This window comes from Lactuca serriola, chromosome 4, assembly GCF_051521515.1.
Source record: "Lactuca serriola cultivar US96UC23 chromosome 4, Lser_US96UC23_V15, whole genome shotgun sequence".
Classification (NCBI taxonomy): domain Eukaryota; kingdom Viridiplantae; phylum Streptophyta; class Magnoliopsida; order Asterales; family Asteraceae; genus Lactuca; species Lactuca serriola.
The window spans coordinates 50163369-50175518 of record NC_136411.1 but is presented as its reverse complement, the minus strand read 5'-3'; the positions used below and the strand labels follow the sequence as shown (position 1 = coordinate 50175518).

The 12150-nt window shown below is 34.1% G+C and overlaps 1 protein-coding gene across 2 annotated transcripts in view; it reads left to right on the top strand.

Moving 5' to 3' along the window:
* LOC145101543 (uncharacterized) overlaps window positions 1-2782 on the top strand; it is a 110310-nt gene extending 107528 nt beyond the window's left edge. For both annotated transcript variants that reach the window (XR_013705705.1, XM_079038751.1), the window contains one exon: window positions 2627-2782. The gene's annotated coding sequence lies outside the window, so the exon portion shown is untranslated. The remainder of the gene's footprint in view (window positions 1-2626) is intronic.
* Window positions 2783-12150: the final 9368 nt, after the last annotated feature.

Sequence of the window (12150 nt, the reverse complement as noted above, 5' to 3'; positions counted from 1 at the left end):
AAAGTTCAAATGCTCAAAAATTCTAGATCCTAATCACGATAAGGGAAGTAAAAACTCTATAAAACACTATTACGTTCCCTTCGGGGGTGTATAACACTCAAAATAAGGTGTAACTAAGTCTAAGGTCCTTGCTCTACGAAGAAAAACATTAATAAAGGCCCCATACAAAGTCTCTCTAAATCTCTCCCACTCTATCCCTCTCTCTCCCAAATCTCTCCAAGTATATCGAAAATCTCCCAAATCTCTCCAAGTATATGAAATCTCTCCCAAATCTCTCCAAGTATATCGAATCTCTCCCAAATCTCTCCAAGTATATGAAATCTCTCCCAAATATATCGAATCTCTCCTAAATCTCTCCAAGTATATGAAATCTCGCCCCTATCTCTCCATATATCTCAAATTCTCTCTCAAATCTCTCTATGTACCTTCCTTAGTCGAAAACAACTCAAAACCTAGGGAGAAAACCCAAAAGGACCCTTTTGGTCTGGAACCCTCTTAGTCCGGAATGCCTTCTGAGGAACCAAGAGGAATCGTATCTCGAAACCTCCCCTACTTCGGATCTCCTCGCCTGCTCCGGAAGGACCTCGCTTAGGACTTGCTTCGGAATTCTAGCCAGCTTCACACCTCAGTCCGGACCTACTGAATTCGCACCTGACTCCGGATCCGAGGGAAATACTCCAGAACTGAGCATGTGGCTTCGGAAATTACCCAATTGACTCCGAATTTTGCTAAGAGGCTCCGGAACTCCCCTAAGCACTTCGGACCCTCGCAGGAACAAGGCTACACCAGATTTTTGTCCATTTCGGACTTTTTCTTCAATTTAGGATATTTTGACGTCGGGAGTACCTCAAAACTCGTATTTTTCATCTCTTAGACCCCCTTAAACCCCATTTTATGCCAAAATTAATTATTTTAAACATATTTATATAAAATAATACCCAAGATTTTTTTTAAGGGATCCTAACTAGATAAAGGGTTTGACCTTGTGATGTGATGTAAATCATTCATTTTCCATGTAAATCCCAGTTAAACACAAAATGTCCATGGATAACTAAGCCTTGTACAACAGTTCTCCCCATATTCCACCTCTCACTTTCACATCCAGTAAACTTCTAAGAGTGCTCTCAACTCATTCAAACCTCAAGTCCCACTCCTTCAAGGAAAATTCCCAGATTTCTTTTGTGTATTTCATCTTCTTTTATTTGTGATTCTCCACATCATTCCTAGGATTTCATTATATTTACACATATAATTATTCTTGGGATCTTCTAAAGTTCAAAGAAACCTTTCAAGTGTTGGAACTTGGAAGCTCCTTAACACTTCTTCAAATCACCTAGCAAGTTCAAAGAAACCACCTTTTTCAAAGTTTTTATTGTTTTTGGGGAAGAATACAAGTCAAATCTTGTCTAAATCTTTGGATAATTGCATGTAGTGGTATGTTAAATGTGTGTATTAAAATATTATTATTTCAATATGACTTTTCATACATGTGGGATTTTACAAATCTCATGAAGTTGGGAGTATATTTTAATCACCACATAAAGGATATTCTATTTACAAAGAACCTCCCAAATGTTTGGTTGTGTCCAACATACTCCCTTATGCCATGTCTTCATGCCTAGAAATGAAAGTTGTTGAAATAGACCTTGATAAATTGACACTATTTCTTGAATTTTCGAAATTTGGACCTTTATGCCATATTAACAACTTTTTGCAAACTATTAGTGATTATTTATAAAATCTTGATATAAATAATTTCATTAAGAAAATATACAAATAGAACCCTTATGACAGAAATATTTACATGTCATAAAGATGTTGTCATAATTTCATACAAGTCATAGTTTTATACCAATCTAACTTGACATCTTTTGACAAATTGGTTCTCACTAGTAGTTTATAAAGGGAAGGCCTATGTTCCCGACATAGATAATATTGGGTCACTTTGATAAATATTCAAAGTGGATTAATTCCAACAAACGAAACGAAACGAAATATCTAGTCAACGAATATAATTATTATTATTTATTTAATCAATAATGGATTTCAACGATTTGCTCAAAAGGGTGTTAGTATTCTAGTAAGACAAATCTTCACAGTACATATATTTATAAATAATAGTGTACGCTTAATGTCCTGTAAGAGTTATAACCAGAGTCTCCTGGAGGGGGAGCGGGAATTTATGTATAGATCTATACTTGGTTGACACCCCGCACCTTCGTTGTTCGCTACAGCTTGACCGACTAGTCTAGGGTGACAAATGTCTTAAACAAAACTGACACCTGAAGAACGTCATAACAGACACTCTGTCATATTAGTATGGTTATAACGACTCACTAGAATATATTAGAAATGTATTTATACAAATTTCACCTTTGGTTTACAATCAACTATGTTTTGATTACCTCAAATGAGACCTTTTCCACATGATTTTATACGATTTCTAAAACGACGAATTAAGACACAAATGCAACTATACTCGATTTGAAACAAGACTTACAACTATTTTGATAAGAAATTATTGGATTTTTTAGATTTCTAAACTATCAGCGAAGTTTTACACGAATGCTTATGAACTCACCATCATATTTTATGTTGACGCTTTTCAAATGACTTGTATTCTCAGGAAACCAATTAGCAGGTTTTGGATCGCGGACTCCGGATTATTTTGCTGTGTTTTGGGAATTACTTACTGATGTTTCTTTTGTGTAAAATTTGAGAACATAAACATGATGTAAAACAATGTAAGTTTGATATCAATGTATGATGTTTGGATTTGCTATGTTTCATTTATATGCAATTATTATGATACTACACAATGAAGTCACCCGTCTCCGGGCGTTTCCGCCGTTCTGGTCTGGGGGTGTGAGATACACTCCACAACATAATGGAGTTGTGGAAAGGAAACACAAGTTTATTCTCAATGCTACAAGATCTCTGATGTTTCAATCAGGAGTTCCATTAAAATACTATGGTGATGCTATTCTTACATCAATATTTTTGATTAATAAAACTCCTTATGTTTTAAAAGGATCATCTCCTTATGAGTTGGTTTATAAGAGGTCTCCTAATTTTGATAATGTTCGTGTATTTGGTTGTGTTTGTTTCTCTACTAATTTAAATAATAATGATAAATTTTTTGCTCAATCTGAAAAGTGTGTTTTTATGGGTTACTCTTTAGAAAAGAAAGGATACAAAGCTTCGTGATTCAAATTATATGTTTGTTTCCAGGGATGTTAAATTCTATGAGTCTATGTTCCCGTTCAAAATGCAAAGTCCTGTTTTTAGTAGACCTGGTGATGGTTCTAGTAGGGTTGATTCATTTTCCTATGATGATCCTATACATTCTAAATTTTTTGTTGATGATGGTGTTTCTAATAGAACTTAGAGACGGGATCATCAGTTAGATGGTGCTAGTTCTCATTTGAATCTTAATAAAACAGGTCCTACAGGAGGAGAAAAAGATGCTAGTTTAAGATTTGAAGGGTCCAATGTGCCTTTATCTGATGGGTCTGGTCGTAGTTCTGTTGTCAAGACTGAGGAAAGTAGGAGAGAAACTTGTCTTCCATCTAGGTTTAGTGATTATGTTATAGAAGGTATATATATATATATATATATATATATATATATATATATATATATATATATGGAATTGAAAAAACTCTTTATTACTCCAATTTAATTTTTGATAATAAATGTTTTGTTTCCAACCTTGACAAAACTGTTGAACCTCAGTCTTATTATGAGGCTTCCCTTAGTCCTGAATGGATTAAGGCTGTGAATCAAGAAATGGAAGCGCTATATTGAAATAATATCTGGGTCATAACTGATTTACCTAAGAATAGAAAGCCTATTGGATGTCACTGAATTTATAAAATTAAATACAAGGAAAATGGTGAAATAGAAAGGTATAAAACTCGTCATGTAGCTAAAGAGTATAATAAAATGGCAGGCATTTGCTATAAGGAGACTTTTGCTCATGTAGCCAAAATTGTTATATTCGTGTGGTTATTACCTTAGTTGTTAACTATGGTTGGAATTTGTACCAATTTGACATTAAAATGCTTTTTTATATGGCTCTCTTGAAGAGGATGTCTATATGATGTGTGATTATTGGACTAGTTTTAGTCCTACTTTTTTTAATAATTTAAACACACAAAAGGCAATGTACCTGTCAATTGGTGGTATAGTTATGCAAGTAGGGTATCGAACACAGGGAACGGTAAGTAAACTAACTACTAGAATTATCTAAAAAAACAAATAATAAAAGAAAAGAAGTTTTCTCTAGTTTTGCAAGACTAGAAACTTAAGCAATTAACTAACACTCAAACAAAGCAATTAACAGCTAAGCAAATAAAAATCAACTAAATTCAATAATAAAGGAGACTTCTACTCAGGTTCGACTTACTTATTCCTATGGTTGATTTTATGGCACGTGCAATGGATTAATTTGTCATTGGCTACCGATTAATGTAATTAGGTTCATGTTCACTATTACTAATCCTTAGAAAACAAATCAATTCAAATAGTGGCCAATTGGTTAAACTAATGAATTTCCTAGTTTATTGATTCGGGTTTAGTAAGACTTGTAGTTAGCTAATTAAATTACTAATTCAATTAACTTCTTGTATGGTGGTTCTTCACATAAGCTCACACATTGACTTACCTATTTTCTAATTAACCCCTAGTTTCATGTTCAATATTCCTAGGCATATAACATTGTTTTCACATAAATTATACGAGACAAGCAATTAAGAGATGTTCATGCAACTTAATATACTTGATAATTAACATAAAATAGTTATTGTCAACACATAAGGATCTTCAACAAGCTTAACAAAGATAAATTTACCAAATTAAATAATCCAAGCCATAAAATTCAAACCATAATTATAAGTTCGTCTACCATAAACAAAAGCAACGAGCTTTTAGCTCATAATCTTAGTATAAAATATATCACAAACTAAAACTAATGATTTAAACATGATGAAAACACTAGATAAAGAAAAGAGAATAAGGTTGTGCCTTTCGATCTCCTCAAAATTGAATGCTAAGGTTGATCCTCGGTTTCCAGAGCTCTAGTAGCACTCTCAATCGCAATTCAGTCTTCAAGGGTTCCAAAGAAAAGTCATTGTCTCGTGAGTTTATGCCCTTTATATAGGTTCTGAAAACAGGGGCGACTCATTGAGTCCATAGATCGACTCGCCGAGTCCCTCACTTCAAATCTGTGTGCGGTAAGGTACTTGATGGTTCGCAATTGTTTGTGTCTACTCGTCGAGTAAGTGTCCAACTCGCCGAGTTCTTCATGTTTTTGACTCTTTTTCTTCTTTCTTTAATTCCCGAGCTTCCGATTGCTATTCCTACTTCCTTTTGCTTCCGAGCTCGTCTTTTAGGTTGAAAATACAATCTAAACATAATTAATTACCTTTTTTTCAATAATTGCAATAAAATAGCCATAAAGTATTGAGATTCTACATGTAACACCAACGAAATTAGGGTCAAAATTTAACTTCTATAAAACCATAATTGGGATATACCAAGTGGTAGATATCGTAACAAGGGTTCCAAAAATATAAAGAACACTGAAATCCAAGTTAAATCGAAGAAGTTATGACCAATCGAAGATTTGCAACAAAACCGGTATAATACTGTTAAGGGTAAAATACGAAATTTCAATAAAATATTTTTCAACCTTAGGTATCTATATTAAAGTTGTAGATATCATTAAACCATAAACGTACACAAAAGGAACGCTCAAATCTGACTTTGTATGAGGAAGTTTTGATTTTTCGAAGTTTCAGACATAGCAGTAGACAACTAAAAACTCAAAATAGATATCAAGCGACTTTTAGCCAATGCAATCTAAATGAGAATCGAAGATCTCAACAATAGTAGTACAACGGTAAAAAGACAGACGAAAACGAACATCGTAGGGAGAAGTTATGGATTTTTGATGGAGTTTTCTAGTCCTGACCGACTAAAAATAAATATAATAAAATTTAAAGTCAAAATTAGCCGACGAAGTCTAAACGAGAGTTATAGATCATAATCTCAGCTTCGCGTCGATATAAAGAACGTCAAAAATGGAGTTCATATACGAAAGCTATGAATTTCTGAAGTTCAGCGCGCAAACCCTAACACTATGTCAGAGTTCACGACATGAACAGAGGTTCACGACGTGAACTCAGTGCTGACGCCTCCTGGAGTCTGTCAGACCCAACTTGCGATGACACATGCAGTGACGACCAAGTTCACGACGTGAATAAGTTTGGTTCACGACGTGAGACCCCAAAAATGACCCTATAAATAGAAATCAAAGCTTTCCGAGTTTGGCTGCTCATTCCTATCCTCTCTCCTACTTCTACTCTCTGTTAAGCCCCTCTAAACCACCCCGAAGCCCCGGTAACACTCCTGGAACACGACGAGAGTCCCGACGCCCCTGAGATTCCCGAGAAATCGACTTCTTTCTAGTCGAATTGCTGCACGAGTCAAGTCTCGTTTTCTTCAAACCGCCACCTCAACCAAGTGAGGTCATACCCCCATTTCTACACTTTTAAATGTTTTATAAATGTTTTGAACATATTACGGGGGAGAATACAAGTAAACAACCGGTTAATTCCGAGTGCAAATATGGAAAGTTTTGCTATGCTTTGCATGTGATTATCTTATCTATAAAAATGGAATTGTTAAGCATGCAAAACACATTTTACATGGTCTTATCCTTATAGGATGAAACAAAACTATACTATTACGAATCTCATCTATACAAATGCATTATATCAAGGGTAACCACTCTTGTTAAACTATTTTATGCATTCAAGAAAACTCGAATTATGCCTTTGTTAACATTGTTAAAAAGTATAATCATTGCATATAAACTCATCATTATCAATACGCGACTTAGTTGAGAATTCGTGAGACGATTCGTCTTCACTCTACCTTTTGTTAAAGGTACCAACAAAAGTCATGTTTATAACCAGAATCTCCCGTTTGGAGAACGTGATAAGTGTGTATAGATCTATACGGGACTAATGATCCCACATCCTGACTGTTAGCTACAGTACTTTGGGTGACAAGTGTCATAATATTTCGATGCCTGAAGAACGTCGCCACAGGCAAAACTATGATAGTATGGTTATAACAACTCACCGGATTGACAATTATTATGGTATTATGATTTCGGTGGAAAGTAACTATTAATGTTATTTTTCATATTTTTCAAGCTCGATCTTCATATAGTTTTATTATATAAAACAATACCTCTATCTTTTTAAGCATGTTATAGTTGCTTACATTTTATGGTCTTGGACATTTAAGGCTGCTATTCACAGTTGGAAAATAAGGGATTTTCCTGGTTCAACTATTTACAATTCATACAACGATCTTTCATACTCATTGCATACATCTATAAGAAAATAAGGGATTTTCTAGAAAACAAACATGAACTTTCGAATGGCATACATTTTCTCAAAACACTACTTATGAACTCACCAACTTAATTGTTGACACTTTTTCTTGAAATAACTTGTATTCTCAAGAAACCGCTAAGCAAGGTTAGCAACTACTTTTGGAGATTAACGCTCTGGTGTTAATGTCATCTTTTGAACTCATCATGCAGTAGTTGATTCTTAAACATGTAATAGACAACAATCATGTAAACTTTTCAAATATATGTATTGGTGGTGTGTACTTTCTTTACTATTAAATTGTTATGATACTGAATATGACGTCCTCCGCCCCCAAACGTTTCCGCCGTTCTAGTTTGGGGGTGTGACACTACACAAAATATATAACTAAATATGCACATATCACTATATGACTTTACCTCCTAGATGTCACAGTAAGAATGACAACAAAGTTTGTAAGTTGTTAAATTCTTTGTTGTTGGATTAAGTGTCTAAGCCTATAACTATAATTGATATGTACTTAACTCGAGAGTAGCATGATCCATTTCGGGTTGCATTCACCTGAACAATTTGATAGGATGGATATTTGAGAAAAGAAGTTATTTGTGATTTATTAATATATTATAAGTAAAATATATTAACTGAGAAATCATATTATTTAATTAGGCTTCATGCTTTGGAAAATAATATTGCATGTATAACTAGAGAAAACTTAGATCCAAAGCATTCGGGTTGTATGTGCACCATAGGGATGTTTGAGTACATAAAAATCAACAGTGGTATCAGAGCTTAGGGTGTTTTCTGTTATTTGATGCAATTGTTATTTGTTCAAAGCTGAAAATATCATTTTACTGGACTCTACCTGATCACCACGAGTTGGTGACGGGTCTGACAGATTTTTCGAATTTCTTGGTTTAATTTGGATTTGGATAATTACTATAAGTTGTTTTGTTGATAAAAGTTCAATTTTTATGTTATGAAAATAATTATCCTCATCTAAATTAAAAGATAATGGTCAAATTTTAAAATAATTACTAAATTATATGATAAACTAATTATTTGTAAATTTTGAATCGTGATTATCTTGTCAAATTTTTGAGATAGTTATTTGTTTATGTGATAAATTAATTGTTTCTAGAATTTGATGTGAAATTATTTTGATACAAAAGTTGCATTAGGTCAAATTGACAAAAGATAAATATATATGATTATATTATATTATTAGTTTAAATTTGATCTAAATTGTTTTGAGAGGTTACAAAACTTGTCATCAAGTTTTGGAACTCAAAAGCTTTTTTAAGGAAGTCTAATATATTATATATGTATAAGTTAAAAGTCAGTCTTACCGTCAGTAGGTCTCATTCACGAAGCCGGTCTATAAGGGGTGTTTAAGGAAGCGGCCTGTAAAATGATCGTCATTGGGTATCCATTTTTACCCACCGCACTCTTGACTAGTGGAGGGTCGTTAGCTGAAGGGGTTGATAGGACATTTAAATCCTCACTAAAAGTATAATGAAATACAAAGTAACTAAACACTTTATAAATTCTCAATCTTAGTTACTTTAGGAAAAATGTGAATTTGATGCTAACCCATAAAATTGCACATTGCACCTTATTGGTTAGTTAATGGAGCGTGTGTGGTTAACCGACACATTAATGTGGACTAATAAAGGATGGAAATGGGTAGCTTATAGTTTGTCATAGATCAATGGAGCGTGTGTGGTTAACCGACACATTGATTAGGTGATAAATGACTTCGAGAGTACCAAGCTAATTTCCATGGTTATTCACACCTTGTTTGTGATCCTCGATATCCTAGTCACAAACTTGAAGGGCATAATCAAGATTAAACATGCCATTGAAAAGTTCAATGAATCTCAAAAGATCTAGGAATTCCATTTAAAACTTAGTTCGTTTAAAATTTTGTTTTCGTGGTGGAATTGGTAAATCGTCATTTACCTACCAACAAATAGTTTGCAATTGGATTACGGCATCCCTCCTCTGAATTGTGAATTGTTGTGTTGGGTCCTAGCCTTAATATTTCGTTTGGGAGTTATATTAAGGACTTAATTCAACTAAACTTGAATTTCTTCCTGGTAGATGTCTAGTTCTGACAACTATGGTCTTCCTGAATCTTTTGGAAAAAGCTTTCCTCACGAAGATGATGTTCCTAGAAATCATACTTCACTTCCTCCACCTCCTTCAAATAATTCTCCTTGACCCACATGTTCGTCAACTTGAAAAGTTCAAGGTCACTCAAGCCCTATTGGCTAGCAAACACGAAGATTGAAACTTTGCATGTACTCACGTCTTAGAGATGAAGTTGCATATTGATAGGCTAGGAATGTTGGGTATCGCTTTCCCGAGGAAGTTGGTTGTTGACTTGGTTCTTCAATCACTTCCTGATTCGTATGGTCAGTTTGTTAAAGACTACTATATGACAGATCACGACGTAACTCTTATTGATCTTACATATTTGCTAATTGTTGCTGAGTTAATAATGATTTGGTGCACTGGTCAAGCAAATTTGAATGAAAGATCTATATCCCAAATTTCCATGGACCCTAACAATGGCAAAGGTGATAGTTCAGAAATGGTTTCTTCTCCAAAGGGAAAGAAATCGGCCATGGTTAAAAAGCTTGATCATAAGAGAAAGGCCATGTCCGAGATAATCCCATACGCCATTCCAAAAGAGTCTATTTGCTTCTCTGCTTCAGATAAGTCCACTATCTAACTCTATTAAGTTCCTATTTCTATATTCTTAATACATGATGTGATAAGATTAAATTTTGATGTTTTGTAGGATCGATGAAAGGAAGCTTAAAGGAAAAGCATGCTGAGTCTGATCGCAAAGAGATGGATTTTGATCGCATGGTTTGATGATCGGATTTTTGAGCTGCTACTTGGGAGTTATGAGAGATTTCTTAGGAATATTTAGAAACATAGTTTCCATATGTACTTGCATTGTAAGGAATGGTTTTCCACATTTTATAAATAAAGAAATTTTTTGATTTTATCTTATATTTCCTTGCAATGGCATTTGTGAAAATTGATGTTTATGTATACTCTAGCAATGATGGAAAATGGATTTGATTCTTTCTTTTGTGGTAGTGTCTAAATTTACCAATTCAGGAAAGATTCTCATCACCAAAGTTTCAGTTAGACAGAAACTTGAAATCATGCAACTTGTATTGTATGATGAATGAGAACCTTCATCTTTGGGAAATTAAGACTAATTCCTTGTTCACAAATAGATGTGAGTCAAGTGAAGGACTAGGGGATCTAGTGCACGCTGTTGTGCACTGATCAGGTCCACCACAAAGAACAATAAGATTATTCGTCATGATTTACTAAAAGTTTAGTAAATATGATCATGTTTACAAGATTAAGTGTCATTCTGAATCATTGAAAAAGTTTCAATGTATAGCAGGACGAATAAGAAGAATAAAAAAGACAGAAAGATAAAAGTTTCTCCAATCTGAAAGGAAAGGGGAGTACTTTAGTATCGTGTTTTATGATCATCTTAATGATTATAGAACCATACCACAATTGATACTCCAAGAACACCTTAGTGCACTTGTGTGGCTAAGAAGAGGAATCGGGAATTGTTGAAATAGTTAAATCAAAAAGGTGAGTCATACTTCGTTCCAAAGTGACGTTTTAGAGTTATACTCCAAAATTGTGTCTTGAGTGACATGTCCTAAGAAGGTTTGTAACACATCATGAAATGTGGGGTAGAAAAGTTTTCTTGCTCTTGCACATTTAAAATTGGTAGTTTTGATGTTTATATAAGACAAAGACCAACTAAGACCAATTGAGTGAAGTGTTAATCTTGATAAAAAAAACCGCACTAACTCTTGAATATTCGTTTGTCAATGAATGATTCTTGACGGAGAGTCTTATATGTCAAGAGGTCAGTGGGAGTCTTAAAAGGTCTTGAATAGCTTCAAGAACTAATAAAAAATAAGCCTATTGTTTATTGCTAGCACACGAATTGAGGTTTGTAACATATCGTATTGACATATTATTGTGTTGACATATTATTGTTTATGTGTCCGTTCCAATTAAAGTTGACTATGCATGCGAGTTCTATGAGTTCTCAATTGTTTGCATCAGACAAAGCACCTTGATCAGTGAAAGTTCATTGACCAGTATAGGTGAATTGGTAAACAACTTGGAAGACATGGTAGACCCTTGTGCTGCCAAGTGGCAAGAAATTAAGATTGAACAACTTCGGTCCATATGAGTTTGAATTTGCCATAGACCTTATCTAATGATAATGGTTGGAAATGACAGACTCACATGGATAGGAACACATACACCATAAAATCTAAGTGACATAATGGTTCTCTCCAATTCATGAAAATGATTGTGAGGAAACACTTTCAGTAGGTAGATTTTTAGGAGATAGCAGTTGTGTTAATTGCGTTCTCAAATTCGAGTATGATTACGACATCCCTCTTCATAGTTCGAATTGTGAGAAATGGCAAATAGTTTGAACATTTGGGACTTATTGTTGTAAGTTCTGAAATAGCTTAGAGACACATATGAGCTTTCTAATAAAAGGTGTATGAGCTTAGATAAAGACTTATCGAAGCATCTCGTATAAGATATCTGAACTTTGGTATGAAAGTCAATAAGTATTGATTTCTAGAAGTCCAGTTGATTTCTGGATACATGTCAAAGCTAGTGGGAGCATAAATGTTATGCTAGTAACAAAATAATTGTTATGCTAGTGGTATCA